This window comes from Sus scrofa, chromosome 4 (assembly GCF_054392235.1).
Source record: "Sus scrofa isolate SSC_HxYL_T2T_F1_AM1 chromosome 4, Sscrofa_HxYL_maternal_Yorkshire_Landrace_v2.0, whole genome shotgun sequence".
Taxonomy (NCBI): domain Eukaryota; kingdom Metazoa; phylum Chordata; class Mammalia; order Artiodactyla; family Suidae; genus Sus; species Sus scrofa.
Window position 1 is genome coordinate 74,752,055 of NC_139386.1, and position 12,572 is coordinate 74,764,626.

The 12,572-nt window shown below is 37.9% G+C and overlaps 1 protein-coding gene and 1 long non-coding RNA gene across 6 annotated transcripts in view; one reads left to right on the forward strand and one right to left on the reverse strand.

Annotated features, from left to right (window-relative positions):
- The window catches only part of LOC146403865 (uncharacterized), a 391,328-nt gene that overhangs the window by 130,155 nt on the left and 248,601 nt on the right, over positions 1–12,572 (reverse strand). The gene's annotated exons all lie outside the window — the stretch shown is intronic.
- Positions 2,582–12,572, forward strand: part of LOC146403866 (uncharacterized) — a 59,433-nt gene continuing 49,442 nt past the window's right edge. The window contains exon 1 of the transcript XR_014843730.1: positions 2,582–2,658. The gene's annotated coding sequence lies outside the window, so the exon portion shown is untranslated. The remainder of the gene's footprint in view (positions 2,659–12,572) is intronic.

Genomic DNA, 12,572 nt, shown 5'->3' on the forward strand with positions numbered 1-12,572 from the left:
TTTAGTTTTAGTAGATGCAAGCTCTAAAACTGGAAATATATTTTATTTACTAGTATTTACTGGATAAGTCATTGTTGGCAAGCATCATTTTTATACACCAGTGGTATAGCCATTGGAAACAATTTAGGGAATAAATTACACTCAGAAATTACTAAAAAAAAAAATCAAAAAAAAAAATCAAAATTCTTCTGTAGCATGATAGCTGTTTTTTTCCCTTCCTATATCAAATCTTATAATGTTAAGTCTCACTTCAATAGCTCAAAGCTACCTTCCATAAATTCACACATATCTGTCAACTGCATTTATTTATAAAAACAGTTGAACTTTGTAATAAGCACTGTAAAAGAAATACTTTCATCTCTTCATTTAAAAGAGAACTGTACAGAGTGTAGTTTCAATTTTCAAATTTAGGCATATTCATGAAACAAAATACTCAATAATTTTAATTGGCTTTAAAATTGCAAGGTACTTAACCTGTCATCGTTTATCAACTCTGAAGATGTTACCAATTTATTGAGTGCTTATTTTGAATCAGGCTACCCAATTTCATGAATGTTATGATAGAACCAAAATAATGCTGATCCTTTCACCTCCAAAATGTTCATCTTTAGCATGTTAGGCTGAGAACTACATGTTTTCTTTTTTTCAGATTATCAAAGCCTTTCAGTTTTTTACTACATTCCTTTGCTGGCAGATACAATAGGTTGGCCGCTTAGAAATTTTTAGTTGTACTGCAGTAGCCTCAGTCTTCCACATTTTGACTTTACCTGTATGAATGCTGCAGTGAAGTCTTCCCCTGAAAAGAAAGTCTCTTTTTTCGTTTTATTCTCTGTGTATTTCCAGGGTGTAGCAGAAATTAAATGAGGGAGAAATGACTGAATGACTTCTAGAAGGCAGGATACCACTAGACTGCAGGACATAAGCTATTGAGAAGCACACGATTTACCCTCCCACTAAATGGCTCTGATTCCCCAAATGATTTTTTCCTTAGTATGATTTGGATTTACTATACTTGAAGGGCTTAGCTGCCCTAGAATGAAAAGATTCTAGGGTAGGATCTAGGGCAGATCTCTAGATCCTGTGGATGGCCCGCCCAATTGTGTAGCCCAGAGATAGTCTTACAACCTACTAAACCCAAAGTTATTTTGCGTCCAGCCTGATGTGAAGAGATGTTTTAATCTCTACAATCATCCCCAATGACAAACACACTGTCTGGAAATTAATAGTAATAGTAATAACAACAATAATACAATTCATTGAGTTCCCTCTTGTATGTTACACACACTGTTAATAAATCAAATGTTCTTTATAATAATTCTATAAGTTGAACACTGTAATTATTGATGCTTAACAGGGGAGGAAACTGCAACATAACAATTTTGGAAGAAAAATAAGCAAATCATTATATATGTATACGTATATAAATTACACAAATGTATACATATATATAAAATACATGTGTATGTAAAATTGCAATAGTGATGGTGCTACCAAGAAAGTATGGGATGTGGTGAAAAGGTATAATAGGGATTTTGGAATTTGGGATCAGGACAGTCTTAGGTGGAAAATGAAACAATACCTAAAAGGACAAAAAATTCAGCATAACCCAGCCTAATCCAGACTTGCAGGCTCCTTCTTATCAAACAGGCCTATGTAACAAATGAATTTCCAAAGACAAAGGGAGTCCCAAGGCTCCTGACTACGTGGCTCAACAAAAATGACCCCTGTTTATAAAAAACCAAGCACTCCCCTGTGGGGTATGGGGAGCCTGAGTCTTGCTTGCTCAGAGCTCCCCACCACTCTGTTGGTCAATAACATCTTCTTGCTCCATTCTCTGCCTCCTTCCTCCCTGCCATTCTCATAGAGAATCTTCTCCAAAGAATACTGAGCAAGAATCAATTAGGAGAAAAATGGCTGTGAAAAGGAAAATATGAATACGACATTGTCTCTGTTCTCATCATATGGATTAGTCTGGAGATAAACAGTAGAGAATTAACATGTGATGTAAGCATTCTAATACAAGTATAAAGAGGAAGCTATGTGTGGAGAATGGAGAGAACAATTGGTTGTTTAATATCTCTGGGTTTTAGTTATCTTACATGCCATGCGAATAGGCTTGGAATGACCATTAAGACTCCTTCCACTTCTAACATTCTGTTACATAGTTTTTTGTGATTATCCCAACCCTCTCCTCAAGTACAAAGGGTATGAGCCTTCCTGTTTTCAGCATGAAGGCAGAAGTGTAATGAAGGCCAGGGACTTGCAAAAAGAATGGGCAAGTTCATGTGAGATTGAGTCAAAAATCCAACCCATACGTCTTCTTATCAATTTCTGTTTTCTAAATATTATGCTATTATCTATTTTAAACATTTAATGTCTCAAGAAGTGGGGGCACTATTTTTGTCTTGCGTTTAAGACCATTTGAATTGTATTAAGACATTTCTTATAACAAAAAGTTGGACAAATTAATACAATTTCTTTTATTCAAATACCTCAAAATATTTACCACTGCAACAGGTAAATATGAACTGGATATTACTTTTGGTTCCTGATGGGCTCATTGTTATCTTCCTATGATCAGAGAGTCACAAAAAGCCAACTTGCAAGAGTAGAAGAAAATCATCGCCTCTCCTCTTGATATAGTCACAAAACCCACAGGTGAGTAGGTTGGGAATCCCTTGTGTGTTCACCTCATGGCAAACCAAAGTTTTCTTTTATGCTGGCAAGTGTACTGAATACATGAGTTGTAGAGTCACTGACAGTGCGTGGCTCTCACTGCATTCACGACCCCCTTCTTCCTTTTCTGTGCATTCCATGGTCTTTCCTGCAGCAACTAGAAATGTCTGGGAATCACCTAGAAATCTCATCTTCTCTCCAGCCAAGAAAGACAAGGAAAGACGATGCCGTGAACTAGAATGAAGTAGCCCTGATGCTGGTGGTTCTTTACTGACGGCAAATACACAAAAGCAGTTACAAAACCACACTGAATTTACATGTGTTCCACTTAATGGAGTTCCTAGAATAAAAATGAATCAATTTTTTAAAGCATTGTGCAAAATATTATTTTTTTTCATGAAAAAAGGATCCATTTCTGATACACTAATCCCTGGTAGAACACTGGAGTACACCATAAAAAGCCCTTTAAAAAGTTAACAGAATTTGTGTTAATATTTATTGTATGCCACTTGAATATGTGCCATGGAATTAATTAAGTGCTAGACTTTGTGAGGCTTGCAAGGATAAAATTACAAGACACAACCAAACAGCTGAAAATAAGTTAAAAAGAAAAGATATTGTAAGCATAAAATATGAACAATAATAAAGAAGTGAATGTCTTCACATATCATAAAATATTAAATACTGTGTTTCTTCAAATAAAAAACATAATTGTTGTTGTTACATAAATGTTTTATTTGGTAAAATGTGTTTGTTGGAAAAATTGCTTTGCTTCTTTATATTTAAATTGGCTTGTTCAGAAGGATTTTTTAATATTATCAAAAATTTTTTGAAGCCTATAAAGTTTACTTTTTATATAATTCTTTGCCACACTAATAAACTTGTATCTACTATATAAATTTTTTCTTTATTTCCATAAAACAAATTACAAATTGTTCAGAGGGGACAATCTAAATATCAAAAACTTAGGAATACAAAAACTTTAACTGTCACATAGAAACTCCTTCTCCTGAATATCTTATGAAAAAGATTTTTTCTGAGTGTTTTCTTATCAAATACTTTCTTCTACTTCTTTAGTTTATGCATGGTTCAGAATTGTCCACTCCATCTTCCAAGACCAAATGGATTTCTAATTCTAGAATACATTATCAATTGACATGAATTTATCAATTCACCTCAATTTCGAACTCCCAAGGAAGGAGTTCAATGGGCCTTTATATCTTTGTTTAAACCAGGTCTTACATAAGTTATTGAGACCTGTCCCTCTCTGTTTCAATCGTATATGCTAAAAGACACCTTCTCATTTCAATACAGTTCTCAGTGGAGTAGTCATGACTGTTCTCTCCAGCACACTTCCCTTAAAGGTAACTTTTTAAGGAGTTCCCTTATGATGCAGTGGGTTAAGGATCTGGCATTGTCACTGCAGCTGCTCAGGTTGCTGCTGTGGTGTGGGTTCACTTCCTGGCCAGGGAACTTCTGCAAGCTATGAAGAGGCCCCCTGCCCCCTCAAAAGAAAGAAATCCTTTAAAAATGGGGAGTTATTTTTGTGGCTTAGTAGGTTAAGAATCCATCATAGCCTCTGTGAAGATGCAGGTTAGATCCCTGGCCTTGCTCAGTGAGTTAAGTTTCCAGTGTTGCTGCAAGCTGTGGCATAGGTCAGAGATGTGGCTCAGATCCCAAATGACTGTGTCTGTAGCGTAGACCTGCAGCTGCACCTCCGAACCCCTAGCCCAGGAACTTCTCTATGCCACAGGTAAGGCAAAAGAAAAAGAAAAAGAAGCCTGGCATCTACGTATGGAATTTAGAAACATGGTGTTCACATAGCAAGCTGTAAGGAATCTGTAAACCATCTTGGAGAATGCCCATGGCTGACATCATGGCATCAGATTTTCAAGAGTGCCCCATTTTTCCTTCCTTTCCCAAACTAAAAATCATTTCTTTATCTTTTTCTTTTCTTCCTTTTTTGTCTTTTTTTAGGGCCAGACTCTCAGTATATGGAAGTTCCCAGGCTAGGGGCTGAATCAGAGCTGTAGTTGCCAGCCTATGCCACAGCTACACCAATGCGGGATCCAAGCCATGTCTGTGACCTACACCACAGCTCACAGCAACGCTGGATCCTTAACCCACTGAGTGAGGCCAGGGATGGAACCCGTGTCTGCATGGATACTAGTAGGGTTCTTTACCGCTGAGCCATGACAGGAACTCCCTAAGAATTGTTTCTCTAAAAATATCTTTAGGTTTGTCCCCACAATTTTTCCCCCAGTTGCACTTTAAATTATTGGTATCAATTATTAACAGCCATGGAGCCAATTATAAATACACATAATTATCAGCTAATACAGATCATGTAGTCATTTTGTTGCACTGTCTTTATTTTCTATGTATTAATTTCCTAAGAATTGCTTTATGTATTCACTTTTGCACTAACTATATTGTTGGTAGTAATAATATGAAATAAAAATCTTCCCAAAAGGACTTCAGTAAACTAATCAATGTACATTTATTGAATATCTACAGTATACTTAGAACTGTGCTAGGAGCTATAAGGTACAACAGAAAAAGAAGTCCCAGCGTACGCTCCTGGAAATCTTATAGTCTAATTAGAGAGACAGAGCATCCATTCGTGAAATTGCTGCTGAGCAAGGAACATTATGAACATGCTAAGCTATCTGTGTAGGAAGGACTGTGCAAGGTTTTAAGCTTGAAGGTCCTCTCAAGCTCTTCCTCATTTTACATATCAGGGACCTGAGGCCCAGAGATATTGAGAAATTTACCTTAGTAATTCACAAATACAAAAGTCCAAGCCAAGACTCTTTCTACTCTACCAAGATGAGTATTAACCACTGCACAAGGAGTTAAAGATATTAATATGGGAAGAAAAATGAGAAAAGAAAGGAACTGGACTTTTAGAAACAGGGGGTCCATAGAGATGGGCCAAGAGATAGGGATGCACAGTCAAAGAGGCAGTAGATTTTAGCTGGAAATAGAGTAAGTATGCATTGCGATGATGAGCTGTGTTGAAGGAAGAATGAAGAGAGGAAAGATTTAATACAGAAACATTCTCAAAGAAAAGTGATGCTCATGTTGGCTCAGAGACAGGGGGTGAAGTAATTGTGATCATCATTTATCTGCTTTAAGATGTATGGCCAATGGTTATCATTATCATCATGCATAGTTTTTGTTTTGGTTTGGTTTTACTCTGCATTCACAAGTGTGTGCATGCGTTCAGGTGGAGGTTGTGAAAAGGAAAGATTTGTAGTTTTTTTGGGTTCTGCACCCAATATCAGTGTGAAGAGCTCCTCCAACAACAAGCAATTCTTGGGACACCAGCTGGGTGTCCTCCAATTCAATTCAACTCAGGCACTATCTACACTGAGATAGAGTAGATTCCACAGGTCAAAGGTCTAGTCTCACAAGACCCCCCTGCTCTCACTTAAGATGCCAGTCACAAGCCCAGGCTGTCACCTGTGCTTCTAAGAGACAAGCCATAGAGCAGAGCTTCCAATGACTCCCTCCTTGGGTTCAGTTAATTTTCTAGAGTGGCCTAGAGGACTCAGAGAAACATTCTGCTTCTTAGATGACCAGTTCTTTACAAAAGTGTACAGTTCAGGAACAACCAGATAGAAGAGATGCAAAGGGCAGGGCACATGGTAAGAGGCTTAGAGCTTATTGCCCTCTCCAGGCACACTACCCTCTCCATGCTCCATGCATTAACCAACCCAGAACCTCCCCAGGCAATCCTATGGGGTTTATATGGCATCTTCATTTTCATGAAGATGAGTGATTAATTCATTAGCTACTGGTGATTGATTCAACTTCCAGCCCCTCTCACCTCCCTGGAGATTAGGGTTGGGGTATGACTAAAGTTCCAACCCCCAATCACAGAGTCTCCTAGCAATCAGTTCCCATTCCGAGGTGCTTTCCAATGCTGCTTCATTAACATAACAAAAGACACATTTATTGCTTTCATAACTTAGGAAATGCCAAGACTTTTAGGAGCACTAGGTCAGAAATTAAGACGAAGACCAAATATATATTTCTTATTATAAATCACAATATCACAGTAACTTTCCCCATTTTGGTATTTCCATGTGTGAATTTTGTAGAATTAATTCAACTTATGGCATCTTATGTTGAATGACCAAATCAGCTATTCTACTCTGTTGTATTGTTTTCCTGTTTTAATTCATATAACACTGCAATTTTCTTTGTGCATCTTGGATTTCATTAATTTCTGTGCTTCCAAAAATAATTTTTCAAGTCACACCTTAAAAGCTGTATCACTATATCTTTTATAACATAATAGCTAATCCAAAAGCATTAAAAGTTTAAGACATCTGTCTCTAGGAACTGAAGCTATATTTTCAATCAGAAAATAACTTAAAGAGTTGTACCTATAAATAAGCTAAATGCTTTCAACAAAGATCACAACAGTGTCCATTTCCTGGGAGTAAATTTTACAATAAAACTAAAAAAAAAAAAAAAATCAGAGTTATAAAACCCCTACAGGAAACATCTATTTCAGCAACATCATACAAAAAAGAAAATAAATATATTTTAAAAGCGTCTTTAAAATAGAATTTTGGGAGTTCCTGCTGTGGTGCATCAGAAACAAATCCAACTAGTATCCATGAGGTCGGGGGTTTGATCCCTGGCCTCTCTCAGTGCGTTAAGGATCTGGTGTTACCATCAGCTGTGGTGTAGGTTGCAGATGCAGCTCAGATCCTGCATTGCTGTGGCTGTGGCATAGGCCAGCAGCTGCAGCTCCAATTTGCCCCCAAGCCTGGGAAACTCCATATGCCATGGATATAGCCCTAAAAACAAACAAACAAAAAATAGAATTTGTTGTTCATTTATATTCTAACATATATACTACGTGTTTCTCTAAGACTCTTAGTCCACAGAATAGAAATATGATGGGATATGTATTGGGCGTTTAAGATAGGACCCACCTCTGACCACTCTCCAAATTTACTGAAATTAGACTGTGAATAATAAACCTACCTTCTCTGTTTTATGGACCACTTCATGAAAAAGGAAGAAATATAGTTAGGATATATAAAATCTTTGATTATTCCTTCATATATGCACTTTCTATTATTTTAGCGGTAATTGGCTGAAATAAGAACTATTATTCATCATCTATGCTGAAAAATTTAAACAGAAAGGGCAAGAGGGTCTCCCCCCACCCTTGCATACACTCCCACCCCTCCATGACAAATTACTGCCTGCTTCTAATTACAATTTTAACCACTAGCTGCTGATTGTTTTATGGGTGCTGAGGTAATCCAATCAGGTGGATGTTCAACACAAGGTACATAGAAATTAAAGATTGACTGATGGGCTTCAAAGCTGTTAATCAATATGTAGAGATAGCTAATCCAATTGCTTTGTATTTCCCCTTCTAAATCATTGCCAAAGCTTATTTGAACTCTTCATTCTCATGTAAGGAAATATAGGTGTCAGTCTCACTTTTACTCTTTTCCAAATTTTTAGACTCCTGATTGTCTGAATTAGGTCTGCTTAGTTGTTTTTTTTTGTTTGTTTGTTTGTTTTTTTTAGCATAGGATCTGAGGGAATAGTCTGTTCATTAGGTACATTCACAGGTCAAGGTATTGCCAGTTTCATTAGTGTGTTGGTCTACCTAATAGTTTATCTGCTTTCATAATACAGTCATTTTAAGATACACTGGGTTATTTCTTGAAGTACTTTTTTTTTACTGATACATTTATAAGCATGCACACAGCTAATTATCTTTAACTGGAAGGCCATTAAAAATCTATCTGCATCAGGGACAGGCAACAGTGGCTGAACCATGATTATAAATTGGCAGTTTGTCCAGTGTGGAAGCACTAAGGCTAAGATGAGGCATGGACCCAATTAAAAATATTCCCCAAATCTAAGGTGTGTTTTCCTTTGAGAATGTTACAGTTTTGGATGAGGCTGTGTATGGGATTTTCAGTTGCACATTCTCTCGTGGTGCTTGTAAGAAAGCCATAAAATTTGGAGACATATTAAAAGAAATCCTGGAGAAACAAATGGACTTTTATTTTTTGATCAGCAGATTCTCATTTTTCCCAGGACTCAAAATTAATAGTGTGTGAGGGAGGTGGGGATCCAGATAGATTTTGAGACATGTAAGAATTTGGGTTTACAAAATTATTTTCTTCGTGATGAATTACTAATGTTTTAAAAAGTTGAGGAGGAGAAGGAAATCTTAGAACAAAAGAAAAATTAGCATTTTAAGCTTTTTTTTTTTTTTTCTCATTAGATAGGTTTAGAACACCATCTTTAGTCTAGTGGGGTTTGGTTAGAATATAGAATCTGTCATGCTGTAGCAATGTCCAATTTTGGAAAACTCATGTGATTCTTAACCCTCTCTTTAAAAAAAAAATGAGCATATACACATTGACCTAAAATACAGATTTAGTCTCCTTAATACTCAGTGATTTGTAATCAAAGTGTGGGGCCATAAAGTGTTTCATTTGTGATCATTAGTTCGTGCTCACAAACCAAGTTTCCAGTCTTCTGATTTGATGTCTGTCTCTTGAATATCTCCACATGCTTGGCTTGAAGCATGAGCTTTACCATATTGTTGGGGAATGTGGCCTGACCCCTCCCTGCTCCCCTATCCTGCCCCACCATTCCTCCAGAGCCAAGCCCATCCTTGATCTCAAACATGTCACATGTCCACTTGCTTGGCCCAACCTTCCTTTCTGACCTTAACTCCCCACTGAGTATTATAAATATCACACAACTTTTGCACTCTAGACTGAATGTAACACTCACATTCTTCCATAGATCCCATCTAGCTTCTGGTACCTACAACCTAGCATGGACGGACTTGAAGAATTATTTTCTTCTTTTCAAGGCAATGGGAGAGGGTATTGTTGCTGTAGCTATAATTTTATGAGATACTAAAATAGTATTGCTTGTAACTATCACGTATGACAAAATACATGGCAGGAGATGAGAAAAAATACATAGCAGGTGATGGGGGTAAAGAAAGCACTGGCTCTAAGATCTAGGTCTGACATTTACTATCTCTAAGGTCCTCCAATTCTTTCCTACAAAATGAGTGTTTTCCAAGCTTGTAATAGCATGTTCAGTGTTTACTAGAGGCACTGGTTTTTCTCATTTTATACTCAAAACAATTCTGTAAGGTAGGTACCATTTTACAGATAAGGAAAATAAAATTTAGCAAGTAAGCAACAGAGCCCAGACCCAATTCCTATGTATTCTTAGGCAATGTAGTAGATTCCTTCTGGCTAAAGGAAAAGGAAGCAGTTAGTACATGGTACGCGGAGCCAATTTAAGGAGATTAAGACAAATGGAGAAGATTTTCTTTGGGGAGATGTTTCTCAACCAGTCTGACAGACTACCTCTAAGCCCCATCAACAGGGAAAAGGGCTGGCTGCTGACTGGTGATAAAAGGACTAGTTAGAGGAGAAATTGCGTGAAATTTGGGATGCAAATGATGGTTTCAGAGACCCACTGACTAGTGAAGTGTCAGAAGTAGGGGGTGAAATTGTCTCCATTTACACATGGAATTCAACAGCATCCTGAGGAGGGGCTAAAGGAGCTCCTCCCAGGACCACAGCAAGGCCGGTATGGAGGGGTTTCGTCAAAGGATCCCTAGTCAACGGACTTCCATGAAGTCCATCAATTGAAAGAAAGAGGCCAGGCATTTCTGAGTACAGGTCACATTGCCCTGAGTACTCCCGGAAATAATCCCGGAAATAATTGGTGTGATTTAATAGGAGTGCTGATGTACTACAGTCATGTAGACAGGGCCACAAACAAGCTAAACCTGGTAATTATGTTAATGTGACCCCACTGATAGGATACTTAAGCCAGGAATAGGAAGTCTAGGGATGTTCCTTCTTTCTCTCTATATAGATGTAATATAATTATAATAATATAATATAATATAAATACCTCTGATCATACTTCTCAGATGTGGATGAAATTCTGAATGCAATGCAAATTCCAGTGCAAATGAATACTATTTCCATTTGCATTGTACTGAGAGAAATGTTGTAAACACTAACACTTTATTAATTTCCTTTGAATGGTGATAATATATGCCTGTTAAGTGGCTCTTTTTTAGGATTAAATCATTTCCTCTAGGTGACCTGATTTTGTTCTCCTATCACAAATGCTTCACGAGGAAAATTAAAGATGCTAAATAAGGTGCCTTATGTTGCCTAGTTCCTACAGCAAGAAGTCACCACCTTTGAAATTAACACACCATACAAAGGGTTCAGTCCTCCCAGTACATCACGTAACTATGTGAATTATTAAGTGGTACGTAGAGAAGTGAGAAATACAGTTCAATTTCCCACAATATCTGATATATGTGAGAGGCAGAGGATGTATCTGAACAAGGGCCTCCTTATGCTCTTACGCCCTCCCTATCTGCTTGGCCAGAATCAGGGTGGCTGCCAAATCTTCAAATTCCACCTCTACCCTGTATATCAGGTACTCATGAGAAATGATAATCTGGCAAAAGGCAAAGCCCTAAGGTCAGAGATTCTTTCCATATTTCTCTTTGGTTTTGCCAATGCCTCAAAACACCGGAGTCCTCTGTCCTCTGGGTCTTACTTGTCTTTGAGCTCTGAATAGTACTCTTACGTGACTCTTAGGGAGTCAACTATCAGATCGTCAAACACTGTCTGAACTTTCACCTTTTTTTTTTTTTTGCTCTTTAGGGCCACACTCGTGGCATATGGTGGTTCTCAAGCTAGGGGTCAAATCGGAGCTGTAGCTGCCAGCCTACACCATGGCCACAGCAACGCGGGATCCGAGCCATGTCTGTGACCTACACCACAGCTCACAGCAACACCAGATCCTAACCCACTGAGCGAGGCCAGGGATCGAACCTGCAACCTCATGGTTCCTAGTCAGATTTGTTTCTGCTGAGCCACAACAGGAACTCCCTGAACTTTCCCCTCTTGATGAATGAACTTGGATTTTCCAGATGCCTGCTTTGGCTGTGGAGATCTAACTGCTAACTCAGCACTTGACTCTTGCTTCCAGCCTTTTGAATGACCTCTTTTTATTTCTTTCCCAACTAGTCACCCAGAAAAGAAGCCAAATATAAATAAAAAGACATTCATAATTTTAAGTTAAACCAACATGAAAACACTTAATTCAAAGTAAACCAACACTATCCACTTAAATCTTAAAAAAAAAAAAAAAAAAGGGCAGAACATTAAATAAAAATTTTGGAGTTCCCGGCATGGCGCAGTGGTTAACGAATCCAACTAGGAACCATGAGGTTGCGGGTTCGGTCCCTGCCCTTGCTCAGTGGGTTGACGATCCAGCGTTGCCCTGAGCTGTGGTGTAGGTTGCAGATGCAGCTCGGATCCCGCGTTGCTGTGGCTCTGGCATACGCCGGCGGCTACAGCTCCGATTAGACCCCTAGCCTGGGAACCTCCATATGCCGCGGGAGCAGCCCAAGAAATGGCAAAAAGACAAAATAAATAAATAAATAAATAAATAAAATAAAAATAAAAATTTTAAGGAGGAGTCAGCAACATGTCCTGGCTCTAACGTTTTCTTATAAGCTAATAAGAATTAAAATAACAACTGTCATATATTGAGTATATATGTGTACCAGAAGGCAAGGTCTAATTTGTCACATATAATCTCATTTAAACCTCTCTTTCATCAGGCTAGGTAGGTATATGTAATCTTACTTTATAGATGGTTAAAGTTCTCTTTCTTTCCTCTTACAAACAATAATGAAAGCAATTGGCTTCAATGAATTCACACAACAGTATGTTTTATGAAATACAATAGTAGTTCTTACTTTTTCATTTAAATAAACCCTGAAATACTGGAATTCAAGGTTTGGAGGAGATGGTTGGAGCTGCCACAGCTTTCTCCTTAAA